The sequence below is a fragment of the Nerophis lumbriciformis genome, linkage group LG07, assembly GCF_033978685.3.
Source record: "Nerophis lumbriciformis linkage group LG07, RoL_Nlum_v2.1, whole genome shotgun sequence".
NCBI classification, from domain to species: domain Eukaryota; kingdom Metazoa; phylum Chordata; class Actinopteri; order Syngnathiformes; family Syngnathidae; genus Nerophis; species Nerophis lumbriciformis.
This window is the reverse complement of record NC_084554.2, coordinates 4,976,751-4,993,355: the sequence shown is the minus strand read 5'-3', so window position 1 is coordinate 4,993,355 and position 16,605 is coordinate 4,976,751. Positions and strand designations below refer to the sequence as shown.

At 42.8% G+C, this 16,605-nt stretch overlaps 1 protein-coding gene across 1 annotated transcript in view; it reads left to right on the top strand.

Moving 5' to 3' along the window:
* Window positions 1-2,584: 2,584 nt before the first annotated feature.
* Window positions 2,585-16,605, top strand: part of jcada (junctional cadherin 5 associated a) — a 145,363-nt gene continuing 131,342 nt past the window's right edge. Inside the window, exon 1 of the mRNA XM_061965916.1 lies at window positions 2,585-2,631. The gene's annotated coding sequence lies outside the window, so the exon portion shown is untranslated. The remainder of the gene's footprint in view (window positions 2,632-16,605) is intronic.

The following is a 16,605-nucleotide window of genomic DNA, read 5'->3' as shown; positions in this document are numbered from 1 at the left end:
ACCAAACAATACAGACATTTATTGAATAGATAGCAAAGGTTACTCTTGACAATTCAATACAGTTTATCCTAAGAGTTGTAACAGAGTGGTTTTCATGCAACATTTTACTTTTACTGGAATATTTTTGGGATTAATTGAGTTTCATACATTAATTTATGTCATCATGTATTGATTACAGCTTGTACAAAAAGTACAACAACCCAAAACCAGTGAAGTTGGCGCGTAGTGTAAAAACCTTTATGTACCTTTCAGCATTAATGGTGCCTTCACAGATGTGTAAGTTACCCATTCCTTGGGCACTAGTACACCCCCATACCATCACACATGCTGGCTTTTACACTTTGCGCCTAGAACAGTCCAGATGGTTCTTTTTCTCTTTGGTCTGCAGGACACAACGTCCACAGTTTCCAAAAACAATTTGAAAAGTGGACTCGTCAGACCACAGAACACTTTTACACTTCGCATCAGTCCATCTTAGATGAGCTCGGGCCCTGTGAAGCCGGCAGCGTTTCTGGGTGTTGTTGATAAATGGCTTTCGCTTTGCATAGGAGAGTTTTAACTTGCACTTACAGATGTATCGACCAACTGTAGTTACTGACAGTTTTCTGAAGTGTTCTTGAGCCCATGTGGTGATATCCTTTACACACTGATGTCGCCTTTTGATGCAGTACCCCCTGAGGTATCCAAGGTCCGTAATATCATGGCTTACGTGCAGTGATTTCTCCAGATTCTCTGAACCTTTTGATGATATTACGGAGCGTAGATGGCGAAATCCCTAATATCTTTGCAATAGCTGCTTGATAAATGTTGTTCTTAAACAATTTGCTCAGATATTTGTTGACAAAGTGGTGACCCCTCGCCCCGTCCTTGTTTGTGAACGACCGAGCATTTCATGGAATCTACTTTTATACCCAATCATGGCACCCACCTGTTCCCAAATAGCCTGTTCACCTGTGGGATGTTCCAAATAAGTGTTTGATGAGCATTCCTCAACTCTCTGTCTTTTTTGCCACTCGCGCCAGCTTTTTTGAAACATGTTGCAGGCATCAAATTCCAAATGACCTAATATTTGCAAAAAATAACAACGTTTTTCAGTTGGAACGTTAAATATCTTGTCTTTGCAGTCTATTCAATTGAATATAAGTTGAAAAGGATTTGCAAGTCATTGTATTCTGTTTTTATTTACCATTTACACAACGTGACAACTTCACTGGTTTTGGGGTTTTGTACTTTTACTTGAATATTTTTGTGATTAATTAGTTTGATTCCGATAGCTACATGAATTTATGTCATCATGTGTTGGTTACGGCTTGCAAAAATATACTTTTGGTAGTTAGAGAGACTTGACCACACTCAAACTACACACTGCAAAAAGTAACATAAAGTCAGACACAGGTACACACCAGGAAACCAAAATATTGATATCACGCAGTGTCCATCTGTGTCGGTAGAAATATTCACCGAATTCCACTTCCAACTGGAGAAAACATGAATTGCAGATGTGTTCTCATGTACGATACCACTGATTTTTATTTTGGTAAAATTCCGGCTGATATCGATAACACCGATTCGTTACTTTGCGCGAATATACCTAACATGTCTGCTAAAATGTAAAAAAAGTTGTGTGTTTCAAATAACACACACCCTAAAGAATACAAGACAAAGTTATTTATTTATTTCAAATTCTGAAGAATATTGACGTAGTGGTGGGAATAATACAACAGAAAAAAACAGACAAAAATCATAAAAAGTACACAAAAAAGGAAATAAGAGTAAGACAATAAAAGCATTAAAATACACTTCATTATTAAAAACGACATGTACCTCAACATTCAACGTTAGACATCAACATTGTTTCCATCCATCCATTTTCTACCGCTTATTCCCTTCGGGGTCGCGGGGGGCGCTGGAGCCTATCTCAGCTACAATCGGGCGGAAGGCGGCGTACACCCTGGACAAGTCGCCACCTCATCGCAGGGCCAACACAGATCAACATTGTTTCAATTCACAAATACAACTATTTTGCAACGTTGTTCCGAAGTTAGTTTTAATGGACGTGTACGTATAATCAACGTTGTATCAATGTCTTATGCCTGCTGGGTGTTTACCTAGACATGTTCTACAATAGTTATGTTAATACCGTCTTTTAAAAGGGTGGTTTCAGCCAAATCCATGCATGTTTAGGGTGGGTTGGGGGGCCCTCCAGGAGCCTGGTGTATGGGGGCCTCAGAATTCGGAGTTACGCCCCTGTGTTTATTATTATTTTGTTGTGTGTTTAAGTTTTCTAAAACCTGTGGTTGGCACTTTTTTAAGTATGATTATATTGTATGTTGCTCGGCGGTCAAGGATGTGTGGAGGTTAATTAGTCATTAAAAGGCTCCTGGACGATGAAAATCGATCGTCACAGCAGCATGAAAACGCCGCAGAAAAAGAGCCAGTAGGTGTGGATGAGGTGAAAGGCGAAGTGAACGCCGCTGGATCCGGCTGCCTGCCTGCCTGCCTGCCTGCCTGCCCACTGGAGCGGAGGCGGGATGCTCCCTCGGATGTGTTCACCTCCGCACATCCGAGCTCGCTCAGTCCGTCCGGAGCAGCGGCGGGGATGAGAGCTGGCCACCCCGACGCCTTTCTCAGGTAAACACAAAAGTGTCTCCTCTCTTATATTGTGTTGTGTTGTTTGTGGAATATCTCACGGGTCTCTCCGCGCCGAGTGGAGAGTTTTTATCCCCGCGCGTCAGTCAACAATCCCAGCGGTGCTTTCAACTTCCATCCAGCCGCCTTCGCGCGCTTCTGTCCGGCTGCGTCTGGCTCTCTGCTCCGGGGGGGGAAGATTGCGGTCGTGTCACTTTCCAGACGTTACGGAACCGAGGACGACGTACCTTCCTTTTTTTTTTGTTTTGTTTGCTTGATTGTTTTTTTTTTTTAACTTGGAGCGAAAAATGGCGCTTTGTTTGCTCCTTTTCTCTCAGCTGAAGGTTAAAGATTGCTGATGGTGCTAGCATGCTAGCATTAGCTCCTCGGTCCTGTGGAGGAGAGGCCAAACTCCATCCAATTACGCAGTTGTTATCAAATGACGTTTATCGGGATGTATTTAGACCAGAGCTTTTCAACCTTTTTTCAGCCAAGGCACATTTTTTTCATTGAAAAAAACCCGGAGGCACACCACCAGCAGGAAACATTTAAAAAAACTCAGCAGCTGATATTGACAGTAAAAAGTCCATCCATCCATCCATCTTATTCTGCTTATCCGAGGTCGGGTCGCGGGGGCAGCAGCCTAAGCAGGGAAGCCCAGATTTCCCTCTCCCCAGCCACTTCGTCCAGCTCTTCCTGGGGGGATCCCGAGGCGTTCCCAGACCAGCCGGGAGACATAGTCTTCCCAACGTGTTCTGGGTCCCCCTTCTCCCCTAACCAATCTGGCGCCCTAGGCAAGATTTTAGGTGGCGCCCCCCCCACATCGGCAGTGAAGTGTATATACTCACAAGAAACCGAATAGCTTTGTCTTTGACCTTTTTTAGGGCCCGCATGGCCCATTGTATAAGGACTCCCGAAGGGAGTCCTTATGCAATGGGACATAAGGACCTATTGAATTTGTAAGGTTTTATTAGGGCCCGCACGGCCCATTGCAAAAGGACTCCCACAGGGAGTCCTTATGCAATGGGACATAAGGACCTATTGTTTTTCGTTCGTTTTATTATTCTTTCTTATTAGGGCCCGCCATGGCCCATTGCAAAAGGACTCCCACAGGGAGTCCTTATGCAATGGGACATAAGGACCTATTGTTATTCGTCCGTTTTATTATTATTATTATACCGGCCGCCTCTTCGAGCACTAATTTGACCCACTTAACATGCTTCAAAACTCACCATATTTGACCCACACATCAGGACCTGCGAAAATTGCCTTTTGATGAAAAAACCAAACCCCAAAAATAAAAATTGCACTCTAGCGCCCCCTAGGAAAAAAAAAAACTAGACTGCCTGTAACTCCCACTAGGAAGGTCGGAGAGACATGAAACAAAAACCTCTATGTAGGTCTGACTTACACCTACATTTCATTAATGGTACATTCTCGGGCCAAAATCAACAGGAAGTTGGCAATTCCTCCTTCAAGACAAAAAAGTACTAAAAAAAGTCAATTTTGCCTCTTTGAGCTGTAATTTGACCCCCTTAACATGCTTCAAAACTCACCAAACTTTACACACACATCAGGACTGGCTAAAACTGTGATCTAATGAAAAAACCTAACCCCAAATCTAAAAATTGTGCTCTACAGCAATTTTTTAATAAAACGGACAAAAAACTGCTCCTCGGAAGAAAATAACTACAAAACTGCCTGTAACTCCCACTGGGAAGGTCGGAGAGACATGAAACAAAAACCTCTATGTAGGTCTCACTTAGACCTACATTTCATAAATTGACAACCCCCCGCAAAAATCTACAGGATGTTTGCTATTCCCCCTTCAAAACAATTTTTTTGTAAAAACCGGTCACCTTCCTTCAAAAACTATCTCCTCTGAGCGCGTTTGTCGTTTCAGCTTCAAAATAACACAGGAGAGAGATTAAACCCTTGTGCATAGAATAACAGAACCGTTTTGTGATACCTGCTCCGGTTTTGATTTTATGACCCTTCAAAGACCCGCTGCACTGATGCTCCTGCGGTGCTGTTTTTTTAAGATGGCTGCTCTAAAGCAGGAAGCACCAACGTGCCCACACAATGCAGACAAGGTAGGTACACTAGACAAAAGTCTTGGGACACTTCAGACTAAAAGTAGACAAAAGTATTGGGACACTTAGGACTAGCACCTGCCAAATACGCGGGCCCGTCCAACGCTGCTTGCAGCTTTAATTATTATTATTCTTCCGCCGCCTCTTTGAACACTAATTTGACCCACTCAACATGCTTCAAAACTCACCATATTTGACACACTCATCAGGACCTGCGAAAATTGTCTTTTGATGAAAAAACCGAACCCCAAAAATCAAAATTGCGCTCTAGCGCCCCCTAGGAAAAAAAAAAAACAGACTGCCTGTAACTCCCACTAGGAAGGTCGGAAAAATATGAAACAAAAACCTCTATGTAGGTCTGACTTAGACCTAGTTCTCATAATTGTATGTCTTCGGGCTAAAATCAACAGGAAGTTGGCAATTCCCCCTTCAAGACAAAAAAGTACTAAAAACTGTCACTTTTGCCTCTTTGAGCTGTAATTTCACCCCCTTAACATGCTTCAAAACTCTCCAAACTTTACACACACATCAGGACTGGCTAAAACTGTGATCTAATGAAAAAACCTAACCCCAAATCTAAAAATTGTGCTCTACAGCAATTTTTTACTAAAACTGACAAAAAACTGCTCCTCGGAAGAAAAAAACTACTAAACTGCCTGTAACTCCCACTGGGAAGGTCGGAGAGACATGAAACAAAAACCTCTATGTAGGTCTCACTTAGACCTACATTTCATTAATTGACAACCCCCCGCAAAAATCTACTGGATGTTTGCTATTCCCCCTTCAAAAAAAATTTTTTGTAACAACCGGTCACCTTCCTTCAAAAACGAACTCCTCTGAGTGCGTTTGTCGTTTCGCCTTCAAAATAACACAGGAGAGACATTGAACCCTTGTGAATACAACAACAAAAGCCTTTTTTAATTAAGTGCTCCGGTTTTGATTTTATGACCCTTCAAAGACCCGCTGCACTCATGCTGCTGCGGTGCTGTTTCTGTAAGATGGCTGCTCAAAAGCAGGAAGCACCAACGTGCCCACACAATGCAGACAAGGTAGGTACACTAGACAAAAGTCTTGGGACACTTCAGACTACAAGTAGACAAAAGTATTGGGACACTTAGGACTAGCACCTGCCAAATACGCGGGCCCGAACAACGCTGCTTGCAGCTTTAATTGGTCTTGTTCTTTATATTTATTCTTCCGCCGCCTCTTTGAGCACTAATTTGACCCACTTAACATGCTTCAAAACTCACCAAATTTGACCCACACATCAGGACCTGCGAAAATTGCCTTTTTTATAACAAACGAACCTAAAAAATTAATATTGCGCTCTAGCGCCCCCTATAAAAACAAAAAAAGTAGACTGCCTGTAACTCCCACTAGGAAGGTCGGAAAAACATGAAACAAAATCCACTATGTAGGTCTGACTCAGACCTAACTTTCATAATGGTACATTCTCGGGCGAAAATCAACAGGAAGTTGGCAATTCCCCCTTCAAGACAAAAAAGTACTAAAAACAGTCAATTTTGCCTCTTTGAGCTGTAATTTGACCCCTTTAACATGCTTCAAAACTCACCAAACTTTACACACACATCAGGACTGGCTAAAACTGTGATCTAATGAAAAAACCTAACCCCAAATCTAAAAATTGTGCTCTACAGCTATTTTTTAATACAACGGACAAAAAACTGCTCCTCGGCAGAAAATAACTACAAAACTGCCTGTAACTCCCACTGGGAAGGTCGGAGAGACATGAAACAAAAACCTCTATGTAGGTCTCACTTAGACCTACATTTCATAAATTGACAACTCCCCGCAAAAATCTACTGGATGTTTGATATTCCCCCTTCAAAACAATTTTTTAGTAAAAACCGGTCACCTTCCTTCAAAAACTATCTCCTCTGAGCGCGTTTGTCCTTTCGGCTTCAAAATAACACAGGAGAGAGATTAAACCCTTGTGCATAGAATAACAGAACCGTTTTGTGATACCTGCTCCGGTTTTGATTTTATGACCCTTCAAAGACCCGCTGCACTGATGCTCCTGCGGTGCTGTTTTTTTAAGATGGCTGCTCAAAAGCAGGAAGCACCAACGTGCCCACACAATGCAGACAAGGTAGGTACACTACACAAAAGTCTTGGGACACTTCAGACTCAAAGTAGACAAAAGTATTGGGACACTTAGGACTAGCACCTGCCAAATACGCGGGCCCGTCCAACGCTGCTTGCAGCTTTAATTATTCTTTATTCTTTATTCTTCCGCCGCCACTTTAAACTGTAATTTGACCCACTTAACATGCTTCAAAACTCACCATATTTGACCCACACATCAGGACCTGCGAAAATTGCCTTTTTTAAAAAAAAACCAACCACAAAACTCAAAATTGCGCTCTAGCGCCCCCTACGAAAAAAAACAACTAGATTGCCTGTAACTCCCACTAGGAAGGTCGGAGAGACATGAAACAAAAACCTTTATGTAGGTGTGACTTAGACCTAGATTTCATAATAGTATATTCTCGGGCAAAAATCAACAGGAAGTTGTCAATTCCCCCTTCAAGACAAAAAAGTACTAAAAACAGTCACTTTTGCCTCTTTGAGCTGTAATTTGACCCCCTTAACATGCTTCAAAACTCACCGAACTGAACACACACATCAGGAGTGGCAAAAATTGTGATCTAATAAAAAACCTAACCCCAAATCTCAAAATTGTGCTCTAGCGCAATTTTTTAATGAAACGCACAAAAAACTGCTCCTCGGATGGAAAAACTGACAAAACTGCCTGTAACTCTCCCTGGGAAGGTCGGAGAGACATGAAACAAAAACCTCTATGTAGGTCTTACTTAGACCTATATTTCATAAATTGACAACCCCCAGCAAAAATCGACAGGAAGTTTGCTATTCCCCCTTCAAAACAAATTTTTTGTAAAAACCGGTCACCTTCCTTCAAAAACTATCTCCTCTGAGCGCGTTTGTCGTTTCGGCTTCAAACTAACACAGGAGAGAGATTAAACCCTTGTGTATAAAATAACAGAACAGCGTTTTAATACCTGCTCCGGTTTTGATTTTATGACCCTTCAAAGACCCGCTGCGCTGATGCTGCTGTTTTTTTAAGATGGCTGCTTAAAGCAGGAAGCACCAACATGCCCACACAATGCAGACAAGGTAGGTACACTAGACAAAAGTCTTGGGACACTTCAGACTAAAAGTAGACAAAAGTATTGGGACACTTAGGACTAGCACCTGCCAAATACGCGGGCCCGACCAATGCTGCTTGCAGCTTTAATTTTTTACTTACAACTATACCTAATATATAAAGGGGTGGAAAAGTGATGATTACCTGCAGGGCAAACATTAGCTAACCAGAAGGCAATAGCAATGTAAACAAAAAAAAACCTGCTTAAAAGATCTAATACAAACATTTATATGCACGTACAACACTTAGAACTTTTAGCATATCAGTATGTGGAATTAAATGATGGAATGGATTAAGTAAAGAAGTTAAAAATTGTACTGATATGATCCAGTTTAAGAGGTTGTTCAAAATAATAGTGCTTACAGAGTACAAAGAAGAAGAATTATGAGAAATACTTTCAACCTTATTGAAAATAAGATGTTCTTCATCTCAGTATGTTAATAATGACTGAATTAATTAATTAATTACATATTACAAAACTGTTGTATGCTAATTCATAGATGTTATTTTATTATATAAAAAGGTCAGTAAATGATTCTATATATTTGTAAACGCTTTGAAGTGGGAAAGGGGTAGGATTAAATAAGCTTTGTTTCTTCCTACTCCTTTTCGTGCATGATGTAAAATGAAATGATATGAAATTGTGCGATGTATTATGATGTAAGTGTGTTCATGTTCCAAATAAACTAAAGAAAGAAAGAAATGTCCCTGAGGAATGTAAGGTGGGAGTACTGTAATTACCTAACGTTCCATAACAATTTAGCCCCCTCCACAATATTAACCCGACGTTAAAACAGAACTATTGATTAGCAATTGCCGACTCATGTAACATTAGCTTAATGCTAAAAAGCCAGGTTACTATCACATTCTGTAACAGACAAATAATTTCATGTAGGCTAACGTTACCTACCTGCTACCTCTGTCTTTTCTCGTTTCTCCTCCTCTTCTTTTCTCTTTTTTCTTCCCTGGGCACCTGACAGTTTTGGCCGTTTTGACATCTTGTGTTGATTTTTTGATGTGGTGACGTCCAAAAAGAGTCATGATACGGGAAGGGAGGGGGGGGGCGTAATGTTGTAACAAATAATATTTCTATTAAATAGGCTTTACTTTGCATTTTAATTAACGTGGGATTATTTTTTGTATTTAGAAATAATAGTACCACCTTTTTTTCTCTCTTTTTTTTTTTTTTCTCTCCAACATTTGTGGCACTTGCGTGGCGCCCCCTGATGGACGGCGCCCTTAGCATTTGCCTATACGGCCTATGCCACGGGCCGGCCCTGCCTCCAGGCATGTGATTTTTCCGTCTAAAGTCGGAATTCCGTCTTTTTTAATCTCGGAAAAAAAAAAAAAATTACTCCCGTTTTTCCGTTTTTTTTCCCCGACCCTAAATCAAGATTCGAGACGTAGTTTATATTACGCCGTAGTTGATTGGTCGATATGTTCCTTGTGACCAATCAGGACATCTGTTATGAATGATGACGTTAAGAACGTCATCATTCATAATGGTTATTACCGCCATTTTCCATATGTAAACATACCTGCCAACTACTCCGGTTTTCCCGTAATTCGTACGGTTTTCATCAACCTATTCCGGGTTACGGTTGCAGTGATAAAAAATAAGTTTTTTCATTAATTAAAAAAAATATTTTTTTAAAATGCGCGAGGCTATTTATAGCACCGCTGCCAAGCACGAGGCACCAGTTGCCATTGTTTCCAAACGAGCGAACGATCACGGAATCAGCCGGAGAAAAATCGCAAACGAGTCTTAAACCCAAAAGAAAACTGCAGTCATTCCGTGAAGAATATTCAAAAGCCTATCCGGGAATAATTATCCGTTCCAAAAAGGGTGAAAACTACGCGAATTGCACCTTGTGCAGACAAGATTTTTCGATCGGACACGGAGGAATTAGCGATGTAAAAGACCACGTCGGGACAAAAAAACACAAGTCTAATGCCGTTGCTAGCGATACAAGTGGAAAACTTTCAACGTTTTTCGTCGCCCAAACAGATTCTTTGGATGTGATAAATGCCGAAGTTTTATTTACGGAGGCAATAATTGAGCATGGACTTCCAATCGCACTGGCTGATCACATGGGACAGTTAATAATGTAATGCAACCTTTAAAAATCATTACGCGGTGATCGCGGTCCCAAAAATAAACTTTTCTTGCATGATAATGTCCAGAAAAATTCGCTTTATATTACTATAGAGTCCTTTTAACGAATGAGTTTGATGGTTTATCACAAACCTTAAATGAAAGAAGTCCTTTGTTCTCCTGCACCATGCATGCGCAATCCTGTCGGCTGTATTTCACAGCACGACATACTGTAAAAAGTGTTTATACTATTTATACTTTCAATTAACAAATTGAAGTCTTGTGAAAGGTTGACAGGATAACTGGCATTAACTGTCAAAATAATTTCAAACTATTGAAGTTAGCTTACAGAATAAACATGTCAATCAACCCATATGATTTTTGCTGTAATATTTTTGTTTTGAAAAGTCACTGTGACTGATAGAAAAGTGATGGTTTTAGCAACATTTTAACCTGTCTGAATGCTAATAATCATTTTGCGTCGGGGGGGCGAAGCCCTGAACCCTCCACCAGGACTTTGTCCTGGACCTACCGGGGCCTGCGGCCCTTGGACCCTGGCTACTAGGTTTTTCTGATTTAAAAGTTGGCAGGTATGGTGAGGTTATAAAGCTTTTGCCTGTTAAAGAAAGGAGACTGATCCAATGCAGCACAGACATTCGCGTGCCACGCTGTCACGACCCAGACGCACACCAGTGCGCAATCATATGGGAGCCGCGCTGAGCGCACCTCCAAGCGCGTCTCGCTGCCGGCGACGGCCAGATATGGGCCCACGCTCCAGCGCCATCCATTTTCAGGGCTAGTTGATTCGGCAGGTGGGTTGTTACACACTCCTTAGCGGGTTCCAACTTCCATGGCCACCGTCCTGCTCTCTATATCAACCAGGGTGAGCCCCACCCCTTTCATGAGCGCACTACGCGCGGAGTGACCCCTGTTACGCGCCCCCGGCAACAGGGGTGGCAAGCAGGTAAGCTGCGCGGGCGGAGCGCGCGGAGTGACCCATGTTACGAGCCCCCGGCCACGGGGGTGGCGGGCAGGTAAGCTGCTTACCTGCTGCGCGTGACGCCGGCCGCGGCGAAAGCGGACGAGGCGGGGTGTCGGTGCGGTGGGCGCGGTAGTGACCCTGGACTTGCGTCGGGCCCTTCTCGCGGATCGCCTCAGCTACGGCTCCCGGTGGGGCCCTCTCGGGGGAAGGGGCCTCGGTCCCGGACCCCGGCGAGGCGTCCCTTCTCCGCTCCGTAAAAGTGTCCATCTCTTTTCTTTTTTTTTCTTCTGTTGTGGCATATGCAGCAGGTGCCTGCTCGTTTTTTTCGTATGTGGGTAACAACATTTAACTATGTACCGAATTGGTTTAACTGCCACCCGCAAAAAAAAAAAAAAAAAAAAAAAATTAATCCGCCCGACCCGACCCGCGAGCGGATAAAATCTTAGTTTTTTTAATTTCATCCGCCCGATCCGCGGATAATCCGCGGACTCCGCGGTTGTGTCCGCAAACCGCGCATCTCTAGTGGGTAGTAACGCGCTACATTTACTCCGTTACATCTACTTGAGTAACTTTTGGGATAAATTGTACTTCTAAGAGTAGTTTTAATGCAACATACTTTTACTTTTACTTGAGTATATTTATAGAGAAGAAACGCTACTTTTACTCCGCTACTTTTATCTACATTCAGCTCGCTACTCGCTACTAATTTTTATCGATCTGTTAATGCACGCTTTGTTTGTTTTGGTCTGTCAGACAGACCTTCATAGTGCCTGCGTTTCAACAAATACAGTCACTGGTGACGTTCACTCCGTTCCACCAATCAGATGCAGTCACTGGTGACGTTGGACCAATCAAACAGAGCCAGGCGGTCACATGACCTGACTTAAACAAGTTGAAAAACGTATTCGGGTGTTACCATTTAGTGGTCAATTGTACGGAATATGTACTGTACTGTGCAATCTACTAATAAAAGTTTCAATCAATCAATCAAAAGTGTGAAGGAAAAAAGAGCCTTTTTTATTTCAACCGTACATCCCGTCAAAAGCCTAAAGACTGACTGCACAGTTCCTGTCTTCACAATAAAAGTGCCGCTCCATCGCGCCTGCGCTTTCAAAACAAGAGTCTCCGAAAGCCAGCGCAAACAAGCTAGCAAGCTACGGAGTTTGCCGCCAATGTATTTCTTGTAAAGTGTATAAAAACGAATATGGAAGCTGGACAAATAAGGTGCCAAAAACCAACCACTTTCATGTGGTATTAGACAGAAAGGAGGAACTTTTTTTCTCCTCCATTTGAAAACGTGGACGTTATCATCACTACTGTCTGATTACAATCAATGCAAGTCATCAGAATCAGGTAATACACCAACTTATATTCTTGTCTTCATGAAAGAAAGGAATCTATATGTGTTAAACATGCATGTATATTCATTAAAACACCTTTAACATGTAAACAAAAACGGCAAAATAAATAAATATAAATTATATACTGTATATATCAATGTATGTGTATATATATGTATATGTATATGTATATATATATGTATATATGTATATACACACACATATATATATATATATATATACATATATATATATATATGATATGTGTGTGTATGTTACTCATCAGTTACTCAGTACTTGAGTAGTTTTTTCACAACATACTTTTTACTTTTACTCAAGTAAATATTTGGGTGACTACTCCTTACTTTTACTTGAGTAATAAATCTCTAAAGTAACAGTACTCTTACTTGAGTACAATTTCTGGCTACTCTACCCACCTCTGCTGGGGGGGTCCCGAGGCGTTCCCAGGCCAGCCGGGAGACATAGTCTTCCCAACGTGTCCTGGGTCTTCCCCGTGGCCTCCTACCGGTCGTCGTCACAATTGTTGGATATGAATTCAAACCATAACGCATCACTGTCGCGACCTGTCACATCACGGCGTGACTTATTTGGAGGTTTTTTTTTTCGGTGTTTTCCTGTGTGTGGTGTCTTGCGCTCCTATTTTGGTGGCGTTTCCTGTTTTGTCGGTATTTTCCTGTCATGTCTTCCTCCGAGCGCTATTCCCCGCACCTGCTTTATTTTCCTAATCAATAATATTTAAGTTGTTGGAATCCTTCTTAGGATTGATGATTGTCATGTCATGTATGAGTGTACTTTGTGGACGCCGTCTCTGCTCCACGTGCTGTAAGTCTTTGCTGTTGTCCAGCATTCTGTTTTCGTTAACTTTGTAGTTAAAGTTAAAGTACCAATGATTGTCACACACACACTAGGTGTGGTGAAATTTGTCCTCTGCATTTAACCCATCCCCTTGATCACCCCCTGGGAGGTGAGGGGAGCAGTGGGCAGCAGCGCCCGGGAATCATTTTTGGTGATTTAACCCCCAATTCCAACCCTTGATGCTGAGTGCCAAGCAGGGAGGTAATGGCTCCCATTTTTATAGTCTTTGGTATGACCCGGCAGGGGTTTGAACTCACAACCTACCGATCTCAGGGCGGACACTCTTACCACTAGGCCATGTAGTGTCTTGCGCTCCTATTTTGGTGGCGTTTCCCGTTTTGTCGGTATTTTCCTGTTGTCAGTTTCATGTCTTCCTCCGAGCGCTATTCCCCGCACCTGCTTTGTTTTTGCAATCAATAATATTTACGTTGTTGGAATCCTTCTTAGTGTGGACATTGTTGATTGTCATGTCGTCTCTGCTCCACGCGCTGTAAGTCTTTGCTGTTGTCCAGCATTCTGTTTTTGTTTACTTTGTAGTTAAAGTTAAAGTACCAATGATTGTCACACACACACTAGGTGTGGTGAAATTTGTCCTCTGCATTTGACCCATCCCCTTGATCACCCCCTGGGAGGTGAGGGGAGCAGTGGGCAGCAGCGCCCGGGAATCATGTTTGGTGATTTAACCCCCAATTCCAACCCTTGATGCAGAGTGCCAAGCGGGGAGGTAATGGGTCCTATTTTTATAGTCTTTGGTATGACTCGGCCGGGGTTTGAACTCACAACCTACCGATCTCAGGGTGGACACTAACTACTAGGCCGTGTAGTGTCTTGCGCTCCTATTTTGGCGGCGTTTCCCGTTTTGTCGGTATTTTCCTGTTGTCAGTTCTCATGTCTTCCTCCAAGCGCTATTCCCCGCACCTGCTTTGTTTTTGCAATCAATAGTATTTAAGTTGTTGCTATCCTTCTTAGTGTGGACATTGTTCATTGTCATGTCGTCTCTGCTCCACGCGCTGTAAGTCTTTGCTGTCGTCCAGCATTCTGTTTTTGTTAACTTTGTAGTTAAAGTTAAAGTAGCAATGATTGTCACACACACACTAGGTGTGGTGAAATTTGTCCTCTGCATTTGACCCATCCCCTTGATCACCCCCTGGGAGGTGAGGGGAGCAGTGAGCAGCAGAGCCCGGGAATCATTTTTGGTGATTTAACCCCCAATTCCAACCCTTGATGCCGAGTGCCAAGCGGGGAGGTAATGGCTCCCATTTTTATAGTCTTTGGTATGACTCGGCAGGGGTTTGAACACACAACCTACCGATCTCAGGGCGGACACTCTAACCACTAGGCCGTGTAGTGTCTTGCGCTCCTATTTTGGTGGCGTTTCCCGTTTTGTCGGTATTTTCCTGTTGTCAGTTTCATGTCTTCCTCCGAACGCTAGTCCCCGCACCTGCTTTGTTTTTGCAATCAATAATATTTAAGTTGTTGCTATCCTTCTTAGTGTGGACATTGTTGATTGTCATGTCGTCTCTGCTCCACGCGCTGTAAGTCTTTGCTGTCGTCCAGCATTCTGTTTTTGTTTACTTTGTAGTTAAAGTTAAAGTACCAATGATTGTCACACACACACTAGGTGTGGTGAAATTTGTCCTCTGCATTTGACCCATCCCCTTGATCACGCCCTGGGAGGTGAGGGGAGCAGTGGGCAGCAGCGCCCGGGAATAATTTTTGGTGATTTAACCCCCAATTCTAACCCTTGATGCTGAGTGCCAAGCAGGGAGGTAATGGCTCCCATTTTTATAGTCTTTGGTATGACTCGGCCAGGGTTTGAACTCACAACCTACCTATTTTAGGGCGGACACTTTAACCACTAAGCCTTGTCGTGTCTTGCGCTCCTATTTTGGTGGCGTTTCCTGATTGTCTGTATTTTCCTGTTGCAGTTTCATGTCTTCCTCCAAGCGCTATTCCCCGCACCTGCTTTGTTTTTGCAATCAATAATATTTAAGTTGTTGCTATCCTTCTTAGTGTGGACATTGTTGATTGTCATGTCGTCTCTGCTCCACGCGCTGTAAGTCTTTGCTGTCGTCCAGCATTCTGTTTTTGTTTACTTTGTAGTTAAAGTTAAAGTAACAATGATTGTCACACACACACTAGGTGTGGTGAAATTTGTCCTCTGCATTTGACCCATCCCCTTGATCACCCCCTGGGAGGTGAGGGGAGCAGTGGGCAGCAGCGCCCGGGAATGATTTTTGGTGATTTAACCCCCAATTCCAACCCTTGATGCCGAGTGCCAAGCAGGGAGGTAATGGCTCCCATTTTTATAGTCTTTGGTATGACTCGGCCGGGGTTTGAACTCACAACCTACCGATCTTAGGGCGGACACTCTAACCACTAGGCCGTGTAGTGTCTTGCGCTCCTCTTTTGGTGGCGTTTCCTGTTTTGTCTGCGTTTTCCTGTTGCAGTTTCATGTCTTCCTCTGAACGCTAGTCCCCGCACCTGCTTTGTTTTTGCAATCAATAATATTTAAGTTGTTGCTATCCTTCTTAGTGTGAACATTGTTGATTGTCATGTCGTCTCTGCTCCACGCGCTGTAAGTCTTTGCTGTCGTCCAGCATTCTGTTTTTGTTTACTTTGCAGCCAGTTCAGTTTTAGTTTCGTTTTCCATACCTATCCCTATGTCACGGCTGGTTTATGTTGGGTTTTATTAGTGTTCTCCGGTGTTTTGTGTTGTGTTCCTGTCCTGTGCTTTTATTTTGGTGGCTCTTCCGGTTTTGTTGGTGTTTTTCCCGTGGCTGCTTCACTTTTGTCCCAGCGCATTTCTAGACTATTGAAGTTGATCCTTTTTCCACCTTGGTTGTCGGGACATTGTTTGTTGATGCTGCGGTTTTCTAGTGACGACAGACGATCTTTTTCATGCTGCGATCTAGTACGCACCTACTTTGTGGACGCCGTCTGCTCCACAATTCATATTAAGTGTTTTTTGCTGCGCTCCAGCTTTTTGTTTTATGTCTGTCATAGTCTGGCCGGTTAGAGCACTTCCCTTCTGTTGTTGCTATCCTTCTTAAGGTGGACATTGTTGATTGTCTTGTCATGTACGGATGTAGTTTGTGGACGCTGTCTCTGTTCCACGCGCTGTAAGTCTTTGCTGTCGTCCAACATTCTGTTTTTGCTTACTTTGTAGCCAGTTCAGTTTTAGTTTAGTTTTCCATAGCCATCCCTATGTCACGGCTGGTTACACCAGGTTGTGCCTTTATGTTGGGTTTTGTTAGTGTTCTCCGTTGTTTTGTGTTAGTTGCTGTCCTGTGCTTTTATTGTGGTGGCTCTTCCGGTTTTGTTGGTGTTTTTCCCGTGGCTGCTTCACTTTTGTCCCAGCACATTTCTAGACTATTTAAGTTGATTATTTTTCTATCTTGGTT